The sequence below is a fragment of the Pipistrellus hanaki genome (genome assembly GCF_964339955.1).
Source record: "Pipistrellus hanaki genome assembly, chromosome: 10".
Classification (NCBI taxonomy): domain Eukaryota; kingdom Metazoa; phylum Chordata; class Mammalia; order Chiroptera; family Vespertilionidae; genus Pipistrellus; species Pipistrellus hanaki.
Window position 1 is genome coordinate 38,661,609 of NC_140512.1, and position 19,523 is coordinate 38,681,131.

Sequence of the window (19,523 nt, forward strand, 5' to 3'; positions counted from 1 at the left end):
TAGCCTTGCTGGTATGGCTCACTGGTTGAGGGTTGACCTATGAACCAGGAGGTAATGGTTTGATTCCCAGTCAGGGCTCATACCCGGGTGGTACACTCAATCCCCAGTGTGCAGGAGGTAGCCCATTGATGATTCTCTCTCAACATTGATGTCTTGCTCTCCCTCTCCTTTCTTTTCTCTGAAATCAATAAAAATATTAAAAATACAAATATTTAAAATTGTGGAGCTCTAACAATATAAATATGTGTTGTTAATTTCAGTGTGAATCAGTACTGGTTAAAGTGGAATGGTAAGAGGAGAGTTTCTTCATTTTTTTGGTAGGACTGTGTCACATGAAGAGACAGAGGCTCTATATGTGAGTTGGTGGCTGGGGGATGGGAAACAGAGGCAGGAGAAAATAGATACAGCAGTTTTCCCTATGATGGCTCTGGCTTAGGTGTCCTCTTACGAAGCTATTTGTTAATTGAACTATTACTTGTATGAGTTAATATTCATACAAGTAACTGATTTGAGTGTTATATTCTCTAAGTTCTTATCCTTTAGGTAGCAAAGCAATCATATTTGTGTTCCCTCATAAAAATTGATGAAGACATGTACAATCCCATATGAACACATGGAAAGGAACACACTAATAAATGAGATACCATTTTTTTTGGTAATAGCAAAACGACAGCAAGTTAATTTTCCATTGATGATAAAAGAATGAGCCCATTTGTAATTTGTGCAGCCTGCCCATTACAATGAGACATGATATTTAAATTCACACACATAAAGTGAGACTAAGCCTGCACTTTCACATCAAAACACTGGTTACCTCCTGGGTAGACTCTTACCCTCCGATGGCTGACCTTGCTGCAGCATTCTTCCTCCTTGATGCCATTGGGCTTAACTGCCTGCTGTGTGCTAGGCATGCTGTTGTGCATGTGAAACCTAGAGCCACCAGGGCTGCCGTGTAATTAGTACACGGGATGATGATAGCCTCTCTTCATTGGGTCTCCCCTTGTTCCTGTCATCGCCAATACTTCCGAATGTGCACCTTTCAACCACTGTTGCAAGTCTCCAACCACATCTTCGGAAAATCCAAGGTTTCTCTCTATTGCTGTCTTTTCTGTGAAAAATCTTTGCCCATTCCCCTGTTTGGAGCTAATCTCTGCCTCCCTTGTGTTTTCCAGAGCACTTCATATTTGACTTTTCTGACACAGTTATTTTTATTCATGTCTTTGTTTCTCACCGGACTTCAGGTTTCTGGATGACATGGATTCTGGTGAATCCTTGACTCCCAATTCCTCAAGATATTAGCAAAATGTTTTTCTCATAGTAGGTTCTCAGATACAGTTTACTATATTAAATTGAATGGATAAAACAACAAAAATAACAACAAACAACAACAACAACAAATGATTTACCTGCTAACTGTTCAGGGACACAGATTGTTGACCCAGGACACTGGAGAGCCAAGTGGAATTACTGTCAGTGTCTCTGTGCTTATTGCACAACAGGAAACATGATGCCCAGTCTCCTACCCCTGAACAAATCAATCATGGTCATCTTTCCTGATCTCCTTCTAGTCTGGCATATTTGCAAACATAATTTCTGTGAATCTATGAGCATAGTCTCATAATATAGATTCAGTTTTTTTGTTCTATGCTATTTGATCAGATATGTAGGAGGCTCTTAATGAAACTAAAGAAACAGGCAATTTTATTGACAAGTGTAAGACATGAAAGATTGCTGCCCCAAAGCAGCCTTTTAATTCTGAGGGAAGCATGTCTGGAGGCTTCTGATCAAGCTTCAGAAAGTCCATTCTTTCACACATTTATAATGGCATGTCATCAGTGATGCCAACATATGCCAGGGGATCACCCAAGACCGGGGTTTTCCTCCAAGGGAACAACAGTGTCTAATAAATCGGGACAAATTTCTAATTATTTTAATGGGATTATTCTGCTTCCTGGCACATCAAGCAATTTGTTTTACACCTTTAGTCATTAGTTTTCATTTTTGAAGACTTAAATAGAGGAGACGTGACAGAGCAGAAGTCCCATTTCATCTCCCGGACCATTAATTATGCTTTGTTGGTTTCAGTACCGCTGAGGCCCCAGAGAAATGAATCTTGTCGGGTCTTACTTGGTTTAACAGATTTCATTCTCCATACTTCAAACAAGTTTTCTTAGGAAACCATTAATCACTAACCTATGGATTAAATAGTGACAATAATGGAAATATAACCAACAACAAATTGTTCATGGTTGGCTTCTCCGAGGATTTGACAGCTAATTTATAAAAGCAAGTTATTTTTATGGAGCAAGACTTTTGCGATAAAGTAAAATTGCTTTGGCAAAATGCTTAGCATTATCTTGTAGTCTGCAAGGAACTATGCTCACACACACACACACACACACACAGACCTTCATCTTTCTCTCTTGACCCCCTTTTCTGCCACATTTTCTAAGATTTCAGTGGGTCCTGACTCTTTGCCAGCAGGTGCTGTTGAAATAATTACTATGAAATCTGTTTTACTTTGTCAACTCAGGGTCTACATTGGAGAGGTCTCAAGCCATAATGTAGGAAACTTGGCAAATAAGGCAAAACAAAAATTCAAGGATTCTGTTGCAGAAGAGTGATGGTGTCAATTCAGGATAGGCACACCCTGGGGAGCTATGGGAGATGGGGAGAGAAGGTGTTTTGTGTCCAGGTGGGAGAGGACTTGGAAAGCCAGAATGCGGAGCTTGTGTTTCATCTATAGCACCACCTATCATCTTAGAACCACCTGTTTGGGATACCCCCAAGCTTGTAAAAAAAATGTTTTTTCAGGATCCTTCCTTAGACCCCTAGTTTGGATTCTCAGGGGTACAACCTGAAATTAGCATTTTATTTATTTATTTATTTTTATTTAATATATTTTTTAAATTAAATTATTATTTTTGTACATATATCCTTGCCCCCCCCTCCCGTACATACCCTCCCTCCCCAGAGTTTTGTGTCCATTGGTTGTACTTATATGCATGTATACAAGTCCTTCAGTTGATCTCTTATCTCCCCCAGATCTCCCCAACCTCCCCACTGTAATTTGACAGTCTGCTTGTTGCTTTACTGTCTCTATATCTAATCTTTTGGTTTTTCAGTTTATAATGTTCTTTATCATCCATAAATAAGTGAGGTCATGTGGTGTCTCTTTTTCATTGACTGGCTTGTTTCACTCAGCATGATGTTCTCCAATTCCATCCAGGTTGCTGCAAACGATGAGAATTTTTTTCTTTTTTTATGGCAGCATAATATTCCATTGTGTAAATGTACCATAGTTTTTGGATCCAATCATTTGCTGATGGGAACCTAGGCTGTTTCCAAATCCTAGCTATTGTAAATTGTGCTGCTATGAACATATGGGTGCATATATCCTTTCTGATTGATGTTTCTAGCTTCTTGGGATATATTCCTAGGAGTGGGATTACGGGTCAAATTTGCATTTTAAACAAGGGCCCCAGATGATTCTTATTCCATTTTATGTTGTAATCACTGCCACAGATAAAAGGAATAATTTAGTAAAACACCATATTTGTATATGTTTAAGTATGTTTTGTTTAAAGGACAACATAAAAGGGAGAAGAAAAACTTATGTCTATCACTTTATCAAAACCTGACACTAGATATAGATCTCTCAAAGATCAGTATGACATATAAACAAATAGTGGTATGCTGGTAAATGCTTAACAGCCAGCTCCATGAAAACAAACAAACCAACCACACACAAGTCCTGATTTGTAGTATTTGGGGTTTTTTTTTGTTTTTTTTTCAAGCTAACAATGTAACATCATTAAATGTGGAGTTAGGAAGTGATGTACAAAATTGGTATATTGCATATGTATAGTTTTGCTATATATATATATATATATATATATATATATATATATATATAAAATATGTTTTTGTAAACTTAATTATTGAGTCTGATGGATATGTATGCACATGATAACAGATACTTACCTTAAATATAACCATCAGATATTTTCAAAGCATATTATAAAATATTACTTTTGACTCCTAAAATAATTCTGTGAAATTTCCATAGTAGGGAAGATAATATCAGATTTTTTTTTGATAGATGAGAAAACTAAGACTTGATGGAAGTTATCCAAAATCACACTGCTATTAAAAAGCAAAGCATGCCTTAGAAGTTTCTAGAGTACTAACTGTTTTTTTCTTTGACTCTATACTACTGCATAAGCTACAAGATACATCCCAGGGGAGCTATGTTTATGTACAATACTAAGAGGATGACACGGAGGGTTTAGCAATATGATAATTCTGAGAAATTGGTTGAAGTGCTTCTAGAACTTCTTATATCCTTGTGTGATAACCATTTGACACATCTTCAAGTCTAAACAGGGAAGGCATTCATTCATTCCACCCTTACACAATTCTTTCTTGCCACTTGGAGAAGTCAGGGAAACAATTCATAGACTGGAAGAAACCGAATGAGCAAAAGTCACCTGGAAGAGCTCTAAACTTATGCCACTACACATTGGAGTACTACTCAGCTGTGAAAAAGGAGGAAATCTTACCTTTTGTGATAGCATGGATGGACCTGGAGAGTGTTATGCTAAGTTCAATAAGCCAGTCAGAGAAAGACAAATACCATATGATTTCACTTGGAATCTAGAGAACAAAATAAACTAACAAAATAAACTGACAGCTGACAGAGGGGCAGAGGGTTAGGAAGTTAGAGGAAAAGGTGAAGGGATTAAGCAAAAACAAAACAAAAAACATCATAGACACAGTATAGTGTGCCACAGGGAAAGGGAAGTGGAGGGAGATAGAAGAGAGTAAACGGGGGATAAATGGTGACGGAAGGAAACCTGACTTTGGGTGGTGAACACATGATACAATATCTGATGATGTATTATAGAATTGTATGCTTGAACCTGATATAACTTTATGAACCAATGTAAGCTCAATCAATTCTATAAAAATGTTTTGTTTTTTTAAAGGAGACTTTCAGGCAGCATTATAAAAGCTGGAACAGCAACAACAAAAAGTGTAGTCCCTGAGACCAATAGTTATCAGCATCAGCTAGGAACTTAAGAGAAATGCAAACCCTTGGGCTTCCCACATAGACCTATTGGATCTGAAACTGGGGCTATTGCTAGTGATATGTGACCCTCAAGCCCTCTAGGCAATTCCGATGCTTGTGAAAATTTGAGAAAGGCTCTAAGTCTTCCCTCTTTCCAGACCCAGAAACCCTAGAGAGGTTGGGGGATCTTAAAGACGAGAGGACCTTTGTGTCTCATTCCAAGCTGACAGAATTTAAATCAGAAATAACTGAGTAATCGCTAACTTGATTGTGTTTACTTGAAGTGACTCAATTAGGTTGTCTTCTATTAGCTGGAATTGGGGATTTAAGGTAGGTATTAAGTTCAGTTGAAAGGAAATGAAGGTAGTTACACTGCATGCACACTCAGGTTTGTGGCTTATAAGATCCAGTATTCTACGTGCACCTGGGAGGCACTTGGAATTCTGTCCTGGGATGAACCAGACAGATGAAGGGAACACACAGACCTTGGTACCTCATGTAGTGTCAGATGGCAGTTCACGCACTTGACCGAGTTGAGATTCATTGTGTACAGCTATGGGTGTGGGCAGAGAAAGTACTGGAAATAGTAAGCCGTGGCAAACTATGCTCCAGGTGACTTCTCATGGGCCTCTGGTGCTGTGACCTCTGGCCCGCCCCTTATGCCTTTGACCTCCCTGACCCAATGGATTGTGCTTTGTTCTTCTTCAACCTGGCCTGTCTCAATAGGGTATGAACCAGGATCAGCAGCTCATCCCAGTTTGCCTGATATTTTCCTAGTTTTAAAACTGAAAGTCCCATGTCCTGGGCAGCTCCTACTCCCTGCAAACTGGCACAGTTGGTCGCTGTGATCTCAACCCACTTAAGACCACGCTGGGCATGTCCTTTGCTCCTGTCTCTGGGGCAGGTGGATCTCACATCTGGCCGGCTGGCAGCCCTAGCTTGTGCTGCTTATGGGGGACTCCAGGGCAACAGGCTACTGAGGGTGCCTGGGAAACAGACACTTCCTTCTTGTACCGTAACTAATATTTGTATAAGGCATGATTAGTCGTTATTTTTAGCACCGTGTTAAGTGTTTCTTATGATGTGGAAAGGTCCAGTCACCTATTCCCCAGCCAGATTATGAACTGTAATTTATTAAGGCTTGGAAATGCCTTGCTGTTGAATGACTTCATTTAAGGAAAATCACTCAGGGTGGATTTAAAGCTGGACGTGACACTGGGTACTGATGACTCGGGTGACACCTGAAAGTGGGATTTTAAGGAAATTATTCCTGCCATTTTCAGAACAGAGGCTAGGCGTTCTGAGGTATAAAGGGCTCGTGAGGAAACACATCTGTTAGTTTAGCGTTGAGATAATAAAGGCACACTAGGGAGTTAATGGTCAGAAAAAATAGAGAAAATAATTATTGAAGGGAATTTTGAGGGAAGAGTGGATGAAGTACTATCATAGGTTATTGAGAGACTGAAGGTGCTATTGATGAAAAAACAGGCAAGTCTAAATTTAGACAGTTGAACTTAATTTTAGGACTTGTAAGTGCCAGTAACTCAAATGATTCTAAAGAATTTGAGACTTAGGTTAAGCTTAGGAGAAAGGAGTGATCTGCACATGACTATTGAGGTCTCTTATTTAAAGGTAACAGTTTGAAATGTCAGCAATGGCATAGTATCCTTACATCGGTGTCACCTACGTTTGTCCAGAGCAAACAGCTGAGTCATTGGCCATAAATCTCTTAGTTATTCCTCAATACATTTTGATGCTAGGTAATTAACACCTATTCAGGATTTTATTGTGGTTCCTTCCATGACATTTTAGCAGTAGAAATTTTAGTGGACCCATTAGAACAGTGAGCTTGATTGCAGATGCTAATAAGAGGCTTCTTAATTAACTGGTTAATAATAAAAACATCATCAAGTTTTCAAGAGCCATTTACTGCCACAGTGGTTAGCAAATCAGGGTTTGAGAATACCAGTAATAGTTTAATTCCTTCATTTCTATAGCAATTTATACCTTGCAAAACATTTTGCCATGTATTATTTAACCCTTTGGGACAGTGGTTTCACCCCCAATGTATAGGTGAGTAAACTGAGGCTCAGAGCGATGGCACTGCCTGCAGCCATATGGTGAAATCATGTGCAGACAGGTCAAGTCTTTTGATTCCTTTACCAACATGCTTTCCACAGCCAGCTGCCATACCTTCACTCTAGGGTAGGACTGGCTCCTCCAGTACTTCTCAGCACGGTGTGGATTTCAGAAGCTTGCAAAGACGTGCCTTCATTAATCATCGCAAGACAGACCCTCAAACATGGGAAGTTTCAGGCAGATAAATATACCCGGCGCTGCTATAAGATGTTGGCACCACCATTGTCCAATTCAGCCATCTTCACTGGAAACCCGAGAATAAAAGCCAGGCTGCTGGAGGGCAGAAGCAGCCTGGGCCAATTAAAGAAAGACCCTGGGAAGCCGGGATGAAGCACAAAGATGCAGACGAGTGAGCGGAGGAAATTGCACCCCCAGCTGAAAAGCAGCGCACTCCCAGTAAAACCATCGACTGAGTTCTGCTAACTGCGAGCAGCGGGAGTTACATAATGTAATAATTAATTGTCTGCAGCTTCCAGACTTATCAGGGACCCACTCCAGAGGCGCTTCTCTGGCTTTGGCGGTGGTCAGAACATTGCCTGAGGCATTCCCCTTCATGCTGGTACTGCCTGTGAGTGGTTTTCCCATCATTTCTAACCCTGGGTTCAGTCCATCTCAGCTAATGGGTATTTTAAGTGCATCTTACATATTTTTCACTGGCCTTTCCCTGACGGTGGAAAATTGCCTAGTTTATAATTGGCTACTTCCAAGGGTCAACTTTGGCACCGACTTCTCTTCCCTGAAAGACAATGCCCACAATAAAAGGTGACAGAAGGCAGGCACACGGGAGAAAGACAGAGATCCTATACAGAAAGCTACATCCCTTTAAGATAGTCTAAACTGCCTTTGGGAATAGAAGGAACCCCACTTTATATGCGTGACTTTGAACAGACCTTACTCTCACAAAGGAGGAATATGAATTCCCACTTGTCAAGGAGGAGCCCCCATAACCACACAGCACGGAGGGGAGGTTAGAGAGAGGTCGTGAGTGGATGAAGGCTTTCCGTCCGCGGGGCCAGAGGTCTCGTTTTGCTGAACATAAAAGCTGACCAAGGACTTTATGAAAACTTTGAGCTGCCTTCCTGACCGCCTTGGTTTCTTTCCTTCACCCATAGATCAGCGTCATTGACAACCCTGTTCTTTTCAAGTGGTCGAAGAAGTTAAAAATAAAGTTCTATTTTAGAGGTACCTTTGATTTTCTTCAAACACATTTCAGACGATAGGAAAGAGAAATACAGTGATAAATGTGAGCAGAGACCTGGCAGAGTTTCCCTACAGTTTAATAAAAAATGGGCTCTGCTTCAAATATATTAAGTTGCCACAGGAGAATGGGAGTACCTTTTGGGAACAGTGAATAGTTCCCGGAATTTTATTCTCCTTTTATCATAATGCAGGATAAAATTTCCAAGGCAAATGAAGACAAATAATGGTTGAAAGAATATTGCCTGAAATGTAAGAGGTGACAGATTTAGAAAGAGGAATCCTTGTACAGCTGGCCTCTTCTGTGATTTGAGTGGTATATTTTCTCTGGATAATTTGGACTTCATCCTGGACATTGAATTCTTCAGTGTTTCTTTCCTTTTTTTGAGAGTTTTAAAAAAATATTTTTTATTCATTTTTTACAGAGAGGAAAGGAGAGAGATAGTTAGAAACATCAATGAGAGAGAGTCATCGATCAGCTGCCTCCTGCACACCCCCCACTGGGAATGTGCCCTCAATCAAGGTACATGCTATTGACCGGAATCCAACCCGGGACCCCTCAGTCCGCAGGCCGACTCTCTATCCACTGAGCCAAACCGGTTTTGGCGAGAGTTTTTATTTTATTTTATTAAACATTTTTATTTTATTGTGTAATTACAGTTGAATTTCAATATTATATTAAAATATATTTCAGGTGTATTGCTTAGTGGTTAGACATTTGTTTAACTTAAGAAATGATCCTCCCCCATGAGTCTAGTATTTATCTGATACCATGCATAGTTATTACAATATTATTGACTATATTCCCTATTCTGTACTTTACATCCCTGTGACTATTTTGTGGCTAATTCCTTCAACTTTTTCACCCTCCCCAAACTTGCTCTCCCCTGGCAACAATCCATGTTATCTTTATATCTGATTTGTTTTGTTTGTTCATTTAATTTTTGGTGTTTTGTTTTTCTTTTTGTTTTTTTCCAGATTTCACATGTAAGTGAGAACATACGCTATTTTCCTTTCTGTCTGACTTATTTCACTGAGCATAATACCATGTAGGTTCATCTATGTTGTTGTAAATGGTAAGATTTCATTCTTTATTATGGCCAAGTAACACTCTATTGTATATATGTATTACATCTTCTTTATTCAACCGTTTATTGGTGAACACTTAGGTTACTTCCATATCTCACCTATTGTAAATAACACTGCAATGAACATAGTCATATAGTCATAAACCTTTTTGAGTTAGTGTTTTGGATTTCTTTGGATAAACATGCTAAAGTGGAATTGCTGGATTTATATGGTGGGCCCATTTTTAATTTTTTGAGGAATCTCCATTCTGTTTTCCACAGTAGCTGCACTAATTTGCAATCCCACCAACAGTGCATGCACAAGGGTTCCATTTTCTCCACACCCCTGCTAACACTTGATATTTGTTCATTTATTGATGATAACTATTCTGAAAGGTGTGAGGTGATATGCCATTATTATTTTAATTTGAATTTTTCTGATGATTTATGACCTTGATCATATTTTCATATGTCTATTGACCATCTTCTACATATCCTCTTTGGAGAAATGCATATTCAGGCCCTCTACCCATTTTTTAATCAGAGACAAACATATCCAAAAAACATTAGTAAGAGCAATGCCAAAGAGTTTACTACCTATGTTTTCTTCTAGGTATTTTATGGTTTTGGGTTTTACATTTAAGTCTTTAATCCAGCAAAATTTCAGTATTTCTAATGTCCAAGTGGTTGATCTCATTTCCTTAGAAATGTCAGAAGAGATATTTTAACTTGGAAATTTATAAAGGTAATATAAAATATTATTTGGAGTCTAAATGCAGGCATTTTGGAGTTAATTATTTTTAAATATCTAGTTATTTTCTAGTATATCCTACAAATAATATACAATCAAAACAACTGTGGTATTCCTTATAATTTTTCCTACTTGGGTATTGATGAAAGCCATAACCAAAAAATGGCAAGATAAAAATTATGGATTTTGGTTGTCTTTTGGATTTATCTTTTGTTGTGCTGGACTTGCATTGTGTGATGATTTCCTTTTTTTATATTGCATTTTCCTAGACTGAAAAAAATGACTTCCTTTTATTGAAACTTACTAAAAGAATGCAATTATTTATAATATGTAATTCACCAGTTGAGGTTTTATTTTGACTCTAAAAATATGAAGAATATTGCATTCTGTCTTCTGAATAGCTGGTAGGAGAATTCCTCTAAGAAAAAATAGTGCCTGTACTTTGTCAGTGGTCTCCTAACTTAACTTGTATTTCTACCTTGTCCCTATGTGGCTAATTTTTTTTTTACACAATAGCCAGAGTGATCCTACTAGCAGTCATTTCAGGATACTCCTCTGTTCATAACTTCCTATCTTATCAGAGCATAATAAAAGCCTAATATACAAATCAACCAAACAGCAGAGTGACTGGTCGGCAGGGGTCAGGGCTGGCGAGCTGGCAGCACCAGGCCACCCAAGGCAGGTGCCAGCGGGCAGAGTTAGGGGATGGCAATTGGGAGGGGTCCGTGGTGGCGGGGCAATGGGGGGCAGGGCTGGCTGCTCAGTGGCAGGTGCCATGCCCTGATCAGCCAGCTGGACACCTCCTGCAGAGGGAGGCCAGACTGCAGCCTAAGCCTTCAGTTGGATATCCCCAAGGGCTCCTGGACTGTGAGGGGGTGCAGGCTGAGCTAAGGGACCCCACAAGTGTACATATTTTCGTGCACCAGGCCTCTAGTCAGAACATAATCTAGAAGCCCTACCAACTTCCCTAGGGCTGTAACTTATCTGCACCCTCACACACATTTCTGATCACATCCCCCAAATTCCCTGCCTTGTTAATTTTACTCCTCCTTGCTGGTCCTTGTGTACAGCAAACATAGACCTGCCTTGGGGCCTTTGTATTTCCCTGTCCCTCTTCCCCAAAATATCTGTGACATTCACCATGCCTCTTTTCCTTCAGGTCTTGGCTCATGTGCTGCCTTATCATTGAGACCTTCCTTGACCATCTGAAATTAAATAAGCACTACTACGCCAGGTGGATATAGGGTCCAGATCATGAAAGCTTTCCTCCAGGAAAGAGGAGATGTTCTCAGGAGATGTAAAAATACATTCCTAGGGCCTAGAATTGAGGAGGTAGTCCCATCTAGAAAGAAAAGATTGGTGAAGAAAATATGGGCCTACTCTAAGACCAACCCCCATCGCTACCCACGCAACTGTTTTGTTTATTTGAATGAAATGCAGAGCTATTTTAAATTTCTGAATAACACAATGGTATCCGTAAAATGCAGCCTGGTTAAAAAATATATATTTTATTTTTCCATTTGTGATTGCATTAAGCTGCCGTGAAAATGGAACACACCAGTTTCACAGCAGGAGAAGATAGATACAGCGAGATTAGTAGGCGAGATGCTCAGGATTGGAAGGATCTGTGCGGCTGAGAGTGAGGTAATGATAATGATTATGTGATAATAGTGCCGTTGTGCTGTTTTATGAGGCAGTAATCCTGCTCCCAAAGCAGATACACTATGGGGGTGAGGGCTGAGCTTATCCCGCAGAGGGGAATAGATTGTTGCTGAATAACCCAGCGTGACAGTAAGGCTTTTACTTTTTTTTGTGTGTGGCAAGAGCTTAAAAGTTAAGTTTTAAAAGAAAATGAGTAACTTCCCAAATATGAGCAAGTGACCAGCTGAGCAGGGGTAATGGAAAACCTAGTTGTGCAGGAGAGTGGTGAGCTCCAGGGGCAGGGATGAGATTCTGTTTCTGCAACAGGAGCCAGAGTTCTCACAGTAGGTGACAAAACTTCCAGCACCCAACACAGAAACAAAACCCCCCTTCTGTACCTGTTGGCGGCGGAGAGGAAGTGCTTTTTTTTTTTTTTTTTTTTTTTTTTTAGAAGAATGTTAAATGGCAAAGTGCAAGAAGATTTCCATTCATCTCATTTTCAGCCACTGCTCATTTCTCAACAAGTCAATATGGGAAAGGGGCTGCATTAGTTACAACAGCAGTTACGGAAAATGGCATAACGCTCTTGCCTTCTATGAGCTTACAGATCAGTGTTGCTTAAGAAGATGTTGAAAGAACTCAATCTTCAGTGTTGCTTTTGTAACCAAGATTGACCAGATGACAAGAGAAGATGTCCGTCAATCTTGGAGACTCTTCCTTCTTCATATATATGTATGCATATATGATATGCATACATATCATATATGCACACATATATGCATACATATATGATATGTATGCATATATGATATGTATATACATACATATACATATGTGTATGTATGCATACACATACACATATGTATATGTATATATACATATGTATATGTATATGCATTCCTTCTTCATAATATATATGAGCATCTCAAGGCCTATTTGCTTTTAGGAAACAGAGGATGGATAGGACTCCATCCTCAGTCCGTGATAGTCTTTTCTCCTGGGCTCCTCACTTAGGAATATGGTGGCAATTCAGTGTGGGGGTTTCCCGTGGCAGCTGGTCTCCCTGGGGGACAGCTGGGGAGATTTCGCTGTAGCTCCAGAAGCTTTGGTGCTTAGTCCTAATTCTCTCTCCATCACAGGCTGCCAGCAGGCATGGCCTCCGAAGCTTCACTAGCAAATGGGCACATCTGTCTTACACCCTGTAGAATCGCAATCCCTATCGTTTCTCAGTATCTGGAAACGATTAGACCTCCCAAGGGATGGGGCCACTTCTGACACTGAGACCGCATCTGCTCCTCCATTTTCAAACAAAACTTCTAGCTCAGCTGCCTCCGGGGCTTTAGCCTTCCAATGCAGAGGCCCACTAAGGGTTTGTCTTGGGGTGGCCACTCAGCTGCACTTTTTTTCAATTTAATCACTCAAAAAGGCCAACTTCGAGGATACTGAAGTAATTTTAAGGGTTACCTTCTGAGGAATGGGGAGATGAAAAAAAAAAAGCTTTTATTTTTCCTGAGTGAAGCTAAATTAAAATAACCACAACCAAGACTAACTTAAATTCTCAGGATGTTATTCTGCCACATTGAATTCTCCATAATGTTCTTGGCATACTTAAGAAGGAGTATTGGGATTATTTATTCACCAATGAATTCCTAACAACTGGCAAATTCCCTGGCTCATAGTAGGTCTAATATATTTTTCACAAAAATCAGGCTGTTAAATAGTTTCCAGAAATTGGCTACCATGACTGGTTCAGCCATTGCCCATCTCTGGGAGCAACAAAGAGCATTTATTCAGAGATATTTATAGTATTTGTGTGTCCCAGGTACTTCTCTAAGCACTTGGCATCCATTACTGAGCATGACAAACTAAGACACTCATGGAGCTTCAGGCCAGCAAAGGAGACAGTTCATATATTCAACAGTTAGGTTATCCAGCATTTCGAAAAATAAGGATTGAGCAGGATAAGGGCTATCCATAGTAAGGAGCAGTTCATGGTGATAACTGGGGTGGTCAGGGTTTGCCTCATAGAGACTGTGATATTGCACAAAAACTAAAGGTGGAAGGGAGTTACGTAAGCAAGTGGATGTTTTTTTCCTCTGGGCAGAGAAAACAGCCACAGCAAAGATGGGAAATGTGTGTGGCTATTTTTTTTTTAATTGTAGTATAATACATGTAACATAAAATTCACCATTTTTGCCATTTTAAAGTGTATAATTCAGCAGCATATAGTGCATCCAGAGTGTTGTGCAACCATCACCACTGTCCAGTTCTAGAACATTTTCATCATCCCCAAGGGAGACCCTTTTCATTAAGTGGTCATCCCAATCCCTATTTTCTCCCCCCCTCCCCCCACACACACATAAGACCCTGGCGACCACTGATCTATTTTCTGCTTCTATTGCTGTGCCTGGCATTTTGATGAAGACCAGGAAGCAAGTGTGGGCTGCAGCAGAGTAAGTGCGAGGGAGGTTAGGAGGGGGAAAAGTCAGTGAAGTGATGAAGAACTGAATCACTTTTAGGCTATTGTAAGGACTACAGCTTTTATTCTGACTTAACTGAGGGGCCAATCCAGAGTATGAAATTGAGGGATGAAATGCTCCTTGGTAGAGTAGAAGGAGGGAAGTGTGTGAGACAAGGTGGAAGGAAAAAGATTGATTAACAAGTAAGAGAAGGCGATGGCTCAGACAAGATTGGCAGTCAGGGAGAATGCTCAGAAGGGGTTGAAGTCTAGAAATATTGTGTAGCTAGGGCCAGCAGGAGTTGCTAATGAACTGGATTTGGGGTGTGATAGAAAAAGAAAATCAAGCATTATTCCAATGATTCTGACTTAGTGACTAGAAGGATAAAGTTATCAACTGAGATGCGGGCATTGCAGCAGGTTTTGGGGGGAATGTTAGGAATATAGTTTAGGCAGATTGAGTTTGAGATGTACACTGAGTGGCTAGATTATTATAATCTCTGAATGCATAATAATCTGGCCACTCGGTGTATATACTATATAATCCTATATAATAAAAGGCTAATTTGCAAATTGTCCCCTCAACCAGAAGTTCGACCAATAGGCAGGCTGGCCAACCGCCCATGTCTCCTCCCCTTGGCCAGGCTGGCCGGACCCCACCCATGCACAAATTCATGCACCGGGCCTCTAATATATATATACATACACTGAGTGGCCGGATGAATATGCATTCAGAGATAATAATAATCTGGCCACTCAGTGTATGTTCATCCAAATGAAAATGAAAAGTAGAAAGTTAGATGTGTGTGTGAGTAGATTCTAGAAAGTGGCCTAGAGTAGAGATAAAATTTTGGGAGTCATTAGCATAGAGATGTGTTTATAGCCATGAGACTGGGGAAAAACCCCGAAGAACTGAATGTGAACAGGTAATGGGAAGAGGCCAAGTGCTGAGCACTAGGGCAGTTTTTCCTCCAATGGTGAGGATGCAGAAGGAACCAGAAGAGCAGGAGCCAAAGTACATACGAGGAGCGCCACGTGTGTGTAGTGTTTGGAAGCCAAGTGAAGAAATTGAACCAAGGAGGAGACAGTGGCCAACTCAAGGGGATGTTGCTGAATTGATTGACTATTGATCTAGCATTTTGTGGGGCAGATTCAGTGGCGTGGTTAGGTTGCAAGTCAGATTGGAATTGGTTTAAAAGGAAAATGGGGAAAGAGGAACTTGGGTAATGAGTAGAGAACAATATTTGGAAGATTTTCTTGGAAGAGGACTGAAAAGAAATGGGGGTCATGCCCCCTTCTTCAGCTCCTCACTTTTACTAGATATTTTATTATCTCTTATTTTATAACACAATTATGTAGTTAATTCATGTGGATGATACTTTTATTTGCAAAATATTATTGTATTTTCTTCACCATAGATTCTAAAGATAATCCCTGTCATTTACAAAAAAAGATACATTTATTAGCAACAGAGTGAGAAGTAAGGAACAGATCAGAGAGAAGATTCTTTTTCTGAATCATGAATAATAAAACTAATGTTCTATAAAATAAAATATATTTAAAAACTAAAGGTTGTGTTCATGTCCTTCTTACAGGGTAATTTATAAGTATTTCCACAAAAACTAAGAAACTTTGGAAAATGTACACGTCATGGAGAGAATTTGAATAGTCTTTCCTCCCAGCCCCTTGGAAAAAACAGGAAGTTATATGCAGTGCTTATTTTAAGGCCTTTACAATGCTTACTTAATTTAGGTACATAAAAATGCATTATGTATAACTTTGCTAATAAAGTTATGTCCGGGATAATTAAAATTTTAAAATATGGTAGATTAAGAAAGTAATTGCAAATTTACTAATTAAATTTTCTATTTGATGTTTTTAAGTTTTTAAATCACACATGGGATTCTAAATTTGCTGTAGTGAAAAGAGTAACTTTTCTTACACGTTCCAGTTGAGAAGCGGATGAACCCTGGACAACCATCGACAATTGTATTCCAAATAAATAGATTCTGTTTTAACTAGTTTTGTGATGTTGTGACATTAAAACGTTTTAGGGAAGAGTTTCCTGGCAAGTAGCTATACAGCAACCTGGAGGGAACCCTTGTATTCACTGGGCATGCTCTTTTGACATGAAACTTGGTTGAATTGTTTGTAGTTTTGAGCCATTTCCTCTAGTGTTTTCTGGGGCATTGGCTCATGCCCTGCTTGTTTCTTTACTCATGTAAGTGGTAAATGAGTGTTTATAAATGATAACGGATAATTTTGTGGGTGCTTGAAAACTGAGTTTTTTTTACTGGGTTATTTTTTCATTTGATAATTGTTTTACAACCTAAATATTTTCAAATAAAGATCACTATATGAGATGGAGGAAGTAGAAATAGAAGATGAAAGACAAGTCTTAGAGAAATTATTCTATGGGAGAAAGAGTTAATTTCACTGAACATGTATTGAGTATCTACTGGTTGCCAAGCTTTTGTTAAAGGCTGTGCTGCAAAGATGGGACTTAGATTAATTCATTCAATTATTAATTTATGAATGAAATTAATATTTCATTGTTATTATATATTTCATTGAAATTAATATTTAATTGTTATTACATGTTGCTATCATGTAATAACAATTACATGATAGCAACATTTATCCAGCATTGTTTGAATTATTCAAACAAATATCTAAAGGCAGTCATCCTGCAGCAATTGAAAATAGAAAAAAGAATTATTGTTTGCTTTGTAATTTGATCACATGCTACCTGATATTATTTACATTTCTAGTTTTCAATTAGAGATTCAAACTTTTTGCAGCTGAAATTTTAGGGATACAATTGGGGGAAAGCTATCACATTTGTTATTACAAAGCTCATAAGAAAACACTAATTTTAAAAATATTTTATAATTTGTATATTTCTGTATTTCAGGATATATTTTTTAAAACAGACAAAAAAACTGAATATTTTCTTAAAATCTTTCTAAAGTGTCTTTTTTTTTAAGTGGGTAGTTTTATAGGTGAGAGGTTATTCCCCCCAAAATATTTTTATTTATTTCAGAGAGAAAAGGAGATATAGAGACATATCAATGATGAGAGAGAAATTGGTTGGCTGCCTTCAGCACATCCCTTACTGGGGGATTGGGCCTGCAACCAGGACATGTGCCCTGACTGGGAATTGAACCATGACCTCCTGGTTCATAGGTCGACTCCAACCACTGAGCAATACCGGCTGAGCTGAGGGGTAATTTCTTAAATTTCCTTCAAATGGGCAAACTTGTCAATGTTTGCTGCTTCATATAGCCATTTACACTTCCAGCCCAAAATTAACTCTTCCTTATCAATGAATAATATTTCTGTATTTCTGGGGAAAACATCAATTAAATAATTAGATAATTAGGTACCTAGTGTTTTTTACATTTCTTTTTAATTCCTGTTAATTTCCTTTTAATGGATAGGTTATATCCCTTCTGCAGGTAGAAAACTAAGATGAGAAAACTAAGTAGATAGCTTTAAAATAAGGATTTAACCCTTATAAATTAACCCTGTTAATTTTAGACAAACTTCTGTCCCAGGAGCTGAAGAAATAAAAAATGAAGTTAATGTGTTTGTTTGTTTTTTCAGCTCCAAAGCAAGTAACAATTACATGATAGCAAAATAGGGAAACCACACAGTGTTTAGGTGGAATTGCACTAAAAATCCCTTGCCAATAAATAAAATAAAATGGGAGCACTAGTGGACTATTGAAATCAGAAGGAAAACCATATACTATTTAGATGTACTTTTGTAAAGCTTCTGAAAATGTTTTTATCTCTCTGAATTTTCATACTATTGAAGTTGGGATGTGCCTGTGTAAGATAAATCAGAAGAGCAAGCAGCATTGCATATAGAGACAGCATCTACAAGGAACAGAAACTAGCGTCTTAGTGAAATAAAATATATTTCCTGAGTGACATATCTTGCATGTTCTTTAGATATGATGTGAATCCCGAGCAAAAGGCAAAGAGGTTGCTTCTGACTCAGTAGCCTCCCAGCCTTTACCTGAAACCTTCCTTCAGTTTCTGTTATTGGTGGTGGTTAACACTTGTCTTTCCACCACTCCATTTGTCTCACTCATAATTATGGGTTGAATGTGCACATTCCGTGATAATCACCAACATGAGGATGAGATTAGTAGGCCACTCTGCCTTGTTAGCAGTTAGAGGCGGGCCTGGCACTGTCGGTGCTTAATAAATATTTTTAGTGAATGAGTCACCATCCAAATATCAAAGCCTTTACTATAGTAAGCTCTAGGGTGGAATTTGGGGCAGGTAGAGGGTGGGAAGGTTCTAAAAACAATTTTTTTTTGTGGTACAAATAAAAACAAATGAAAGCAACACAGGCAATTGATCTTCTGAGACTTTTCAGGTAGGAATTTACCTACAATTTAAAAAAAAGATGCCTAGCTGATAATATCATGTCTGCTCAATGCTTCCACCTCATTCATAAATTTTATTTAATGTTTATGCTTTACTTATCTGACCAATGACAAGTAAATGACTTTGTATGTGTGTGTATGTGGCTTTCAGATTTAGATGTTTCCCTGTTTTGCAGCTACTATGAAGTTTGCATCAGAAACTTATTTTGTTATAGCTGAGGTACGAGTTAAAGGAAGGAAATAACGTGCACTGGATATGATTACTAGAGCAGCGGTTGCCAACCTATTGTCCATGGACCACAGGTAGTCCATGATGTCTGAAAGATTGGCAACTGCTATACTAGAGGACCAGAGCACAAAATTTGTGCACTGGTAAGGTCCCTAGTAGCTGCTGGCTGGGGCCTCCCTCCCTTCCCCTTGCTGGCCCCTCCTCCTGGTCGAACTCCAGGTAGAGGGGACAATTCGTATACTACACTTTTATTATATAGGATGTCCCTTGAGAGCATGCTATGCAAAAATGATGCTTTTCATTTTTATATTCCTCTAGATAATCACTTCTACCCCTATCACAAGAAAATATCTACAAATGGTTCTACATGCCATTTAGCTGGTCTTGAAAACACTCAGCATTTATCAGCATGGAGCGATATAAAATACTAAATAAAATATAAAATCTTCTGCCTGCATAAAGTTAACGTTTCAATAGTGAAGTTGGACAAAATAATATCTGAGGCTGCCGACATGAAACTGTGAAACTAGGATGGGCTGCAGTGAGCCCCAGACCCAGAGGGCTGGCTTGA

At 39.0% G+C, this 19,523-nt stretch overlaps 1 protein-coding gene across 4 annotated transcripts in view; it reads left to right on the forward strand.

Annotated features, from left to right (window-relative positions):
• HDAC9 (histone deacetylase 9) overlaps window positions 1-19,523 on the forward strand; it is an 814,141-nt gene that overhangs the window by 132,213 nt on the left and 662,405 nt on the right. The window lies entirely within an intron of this gene.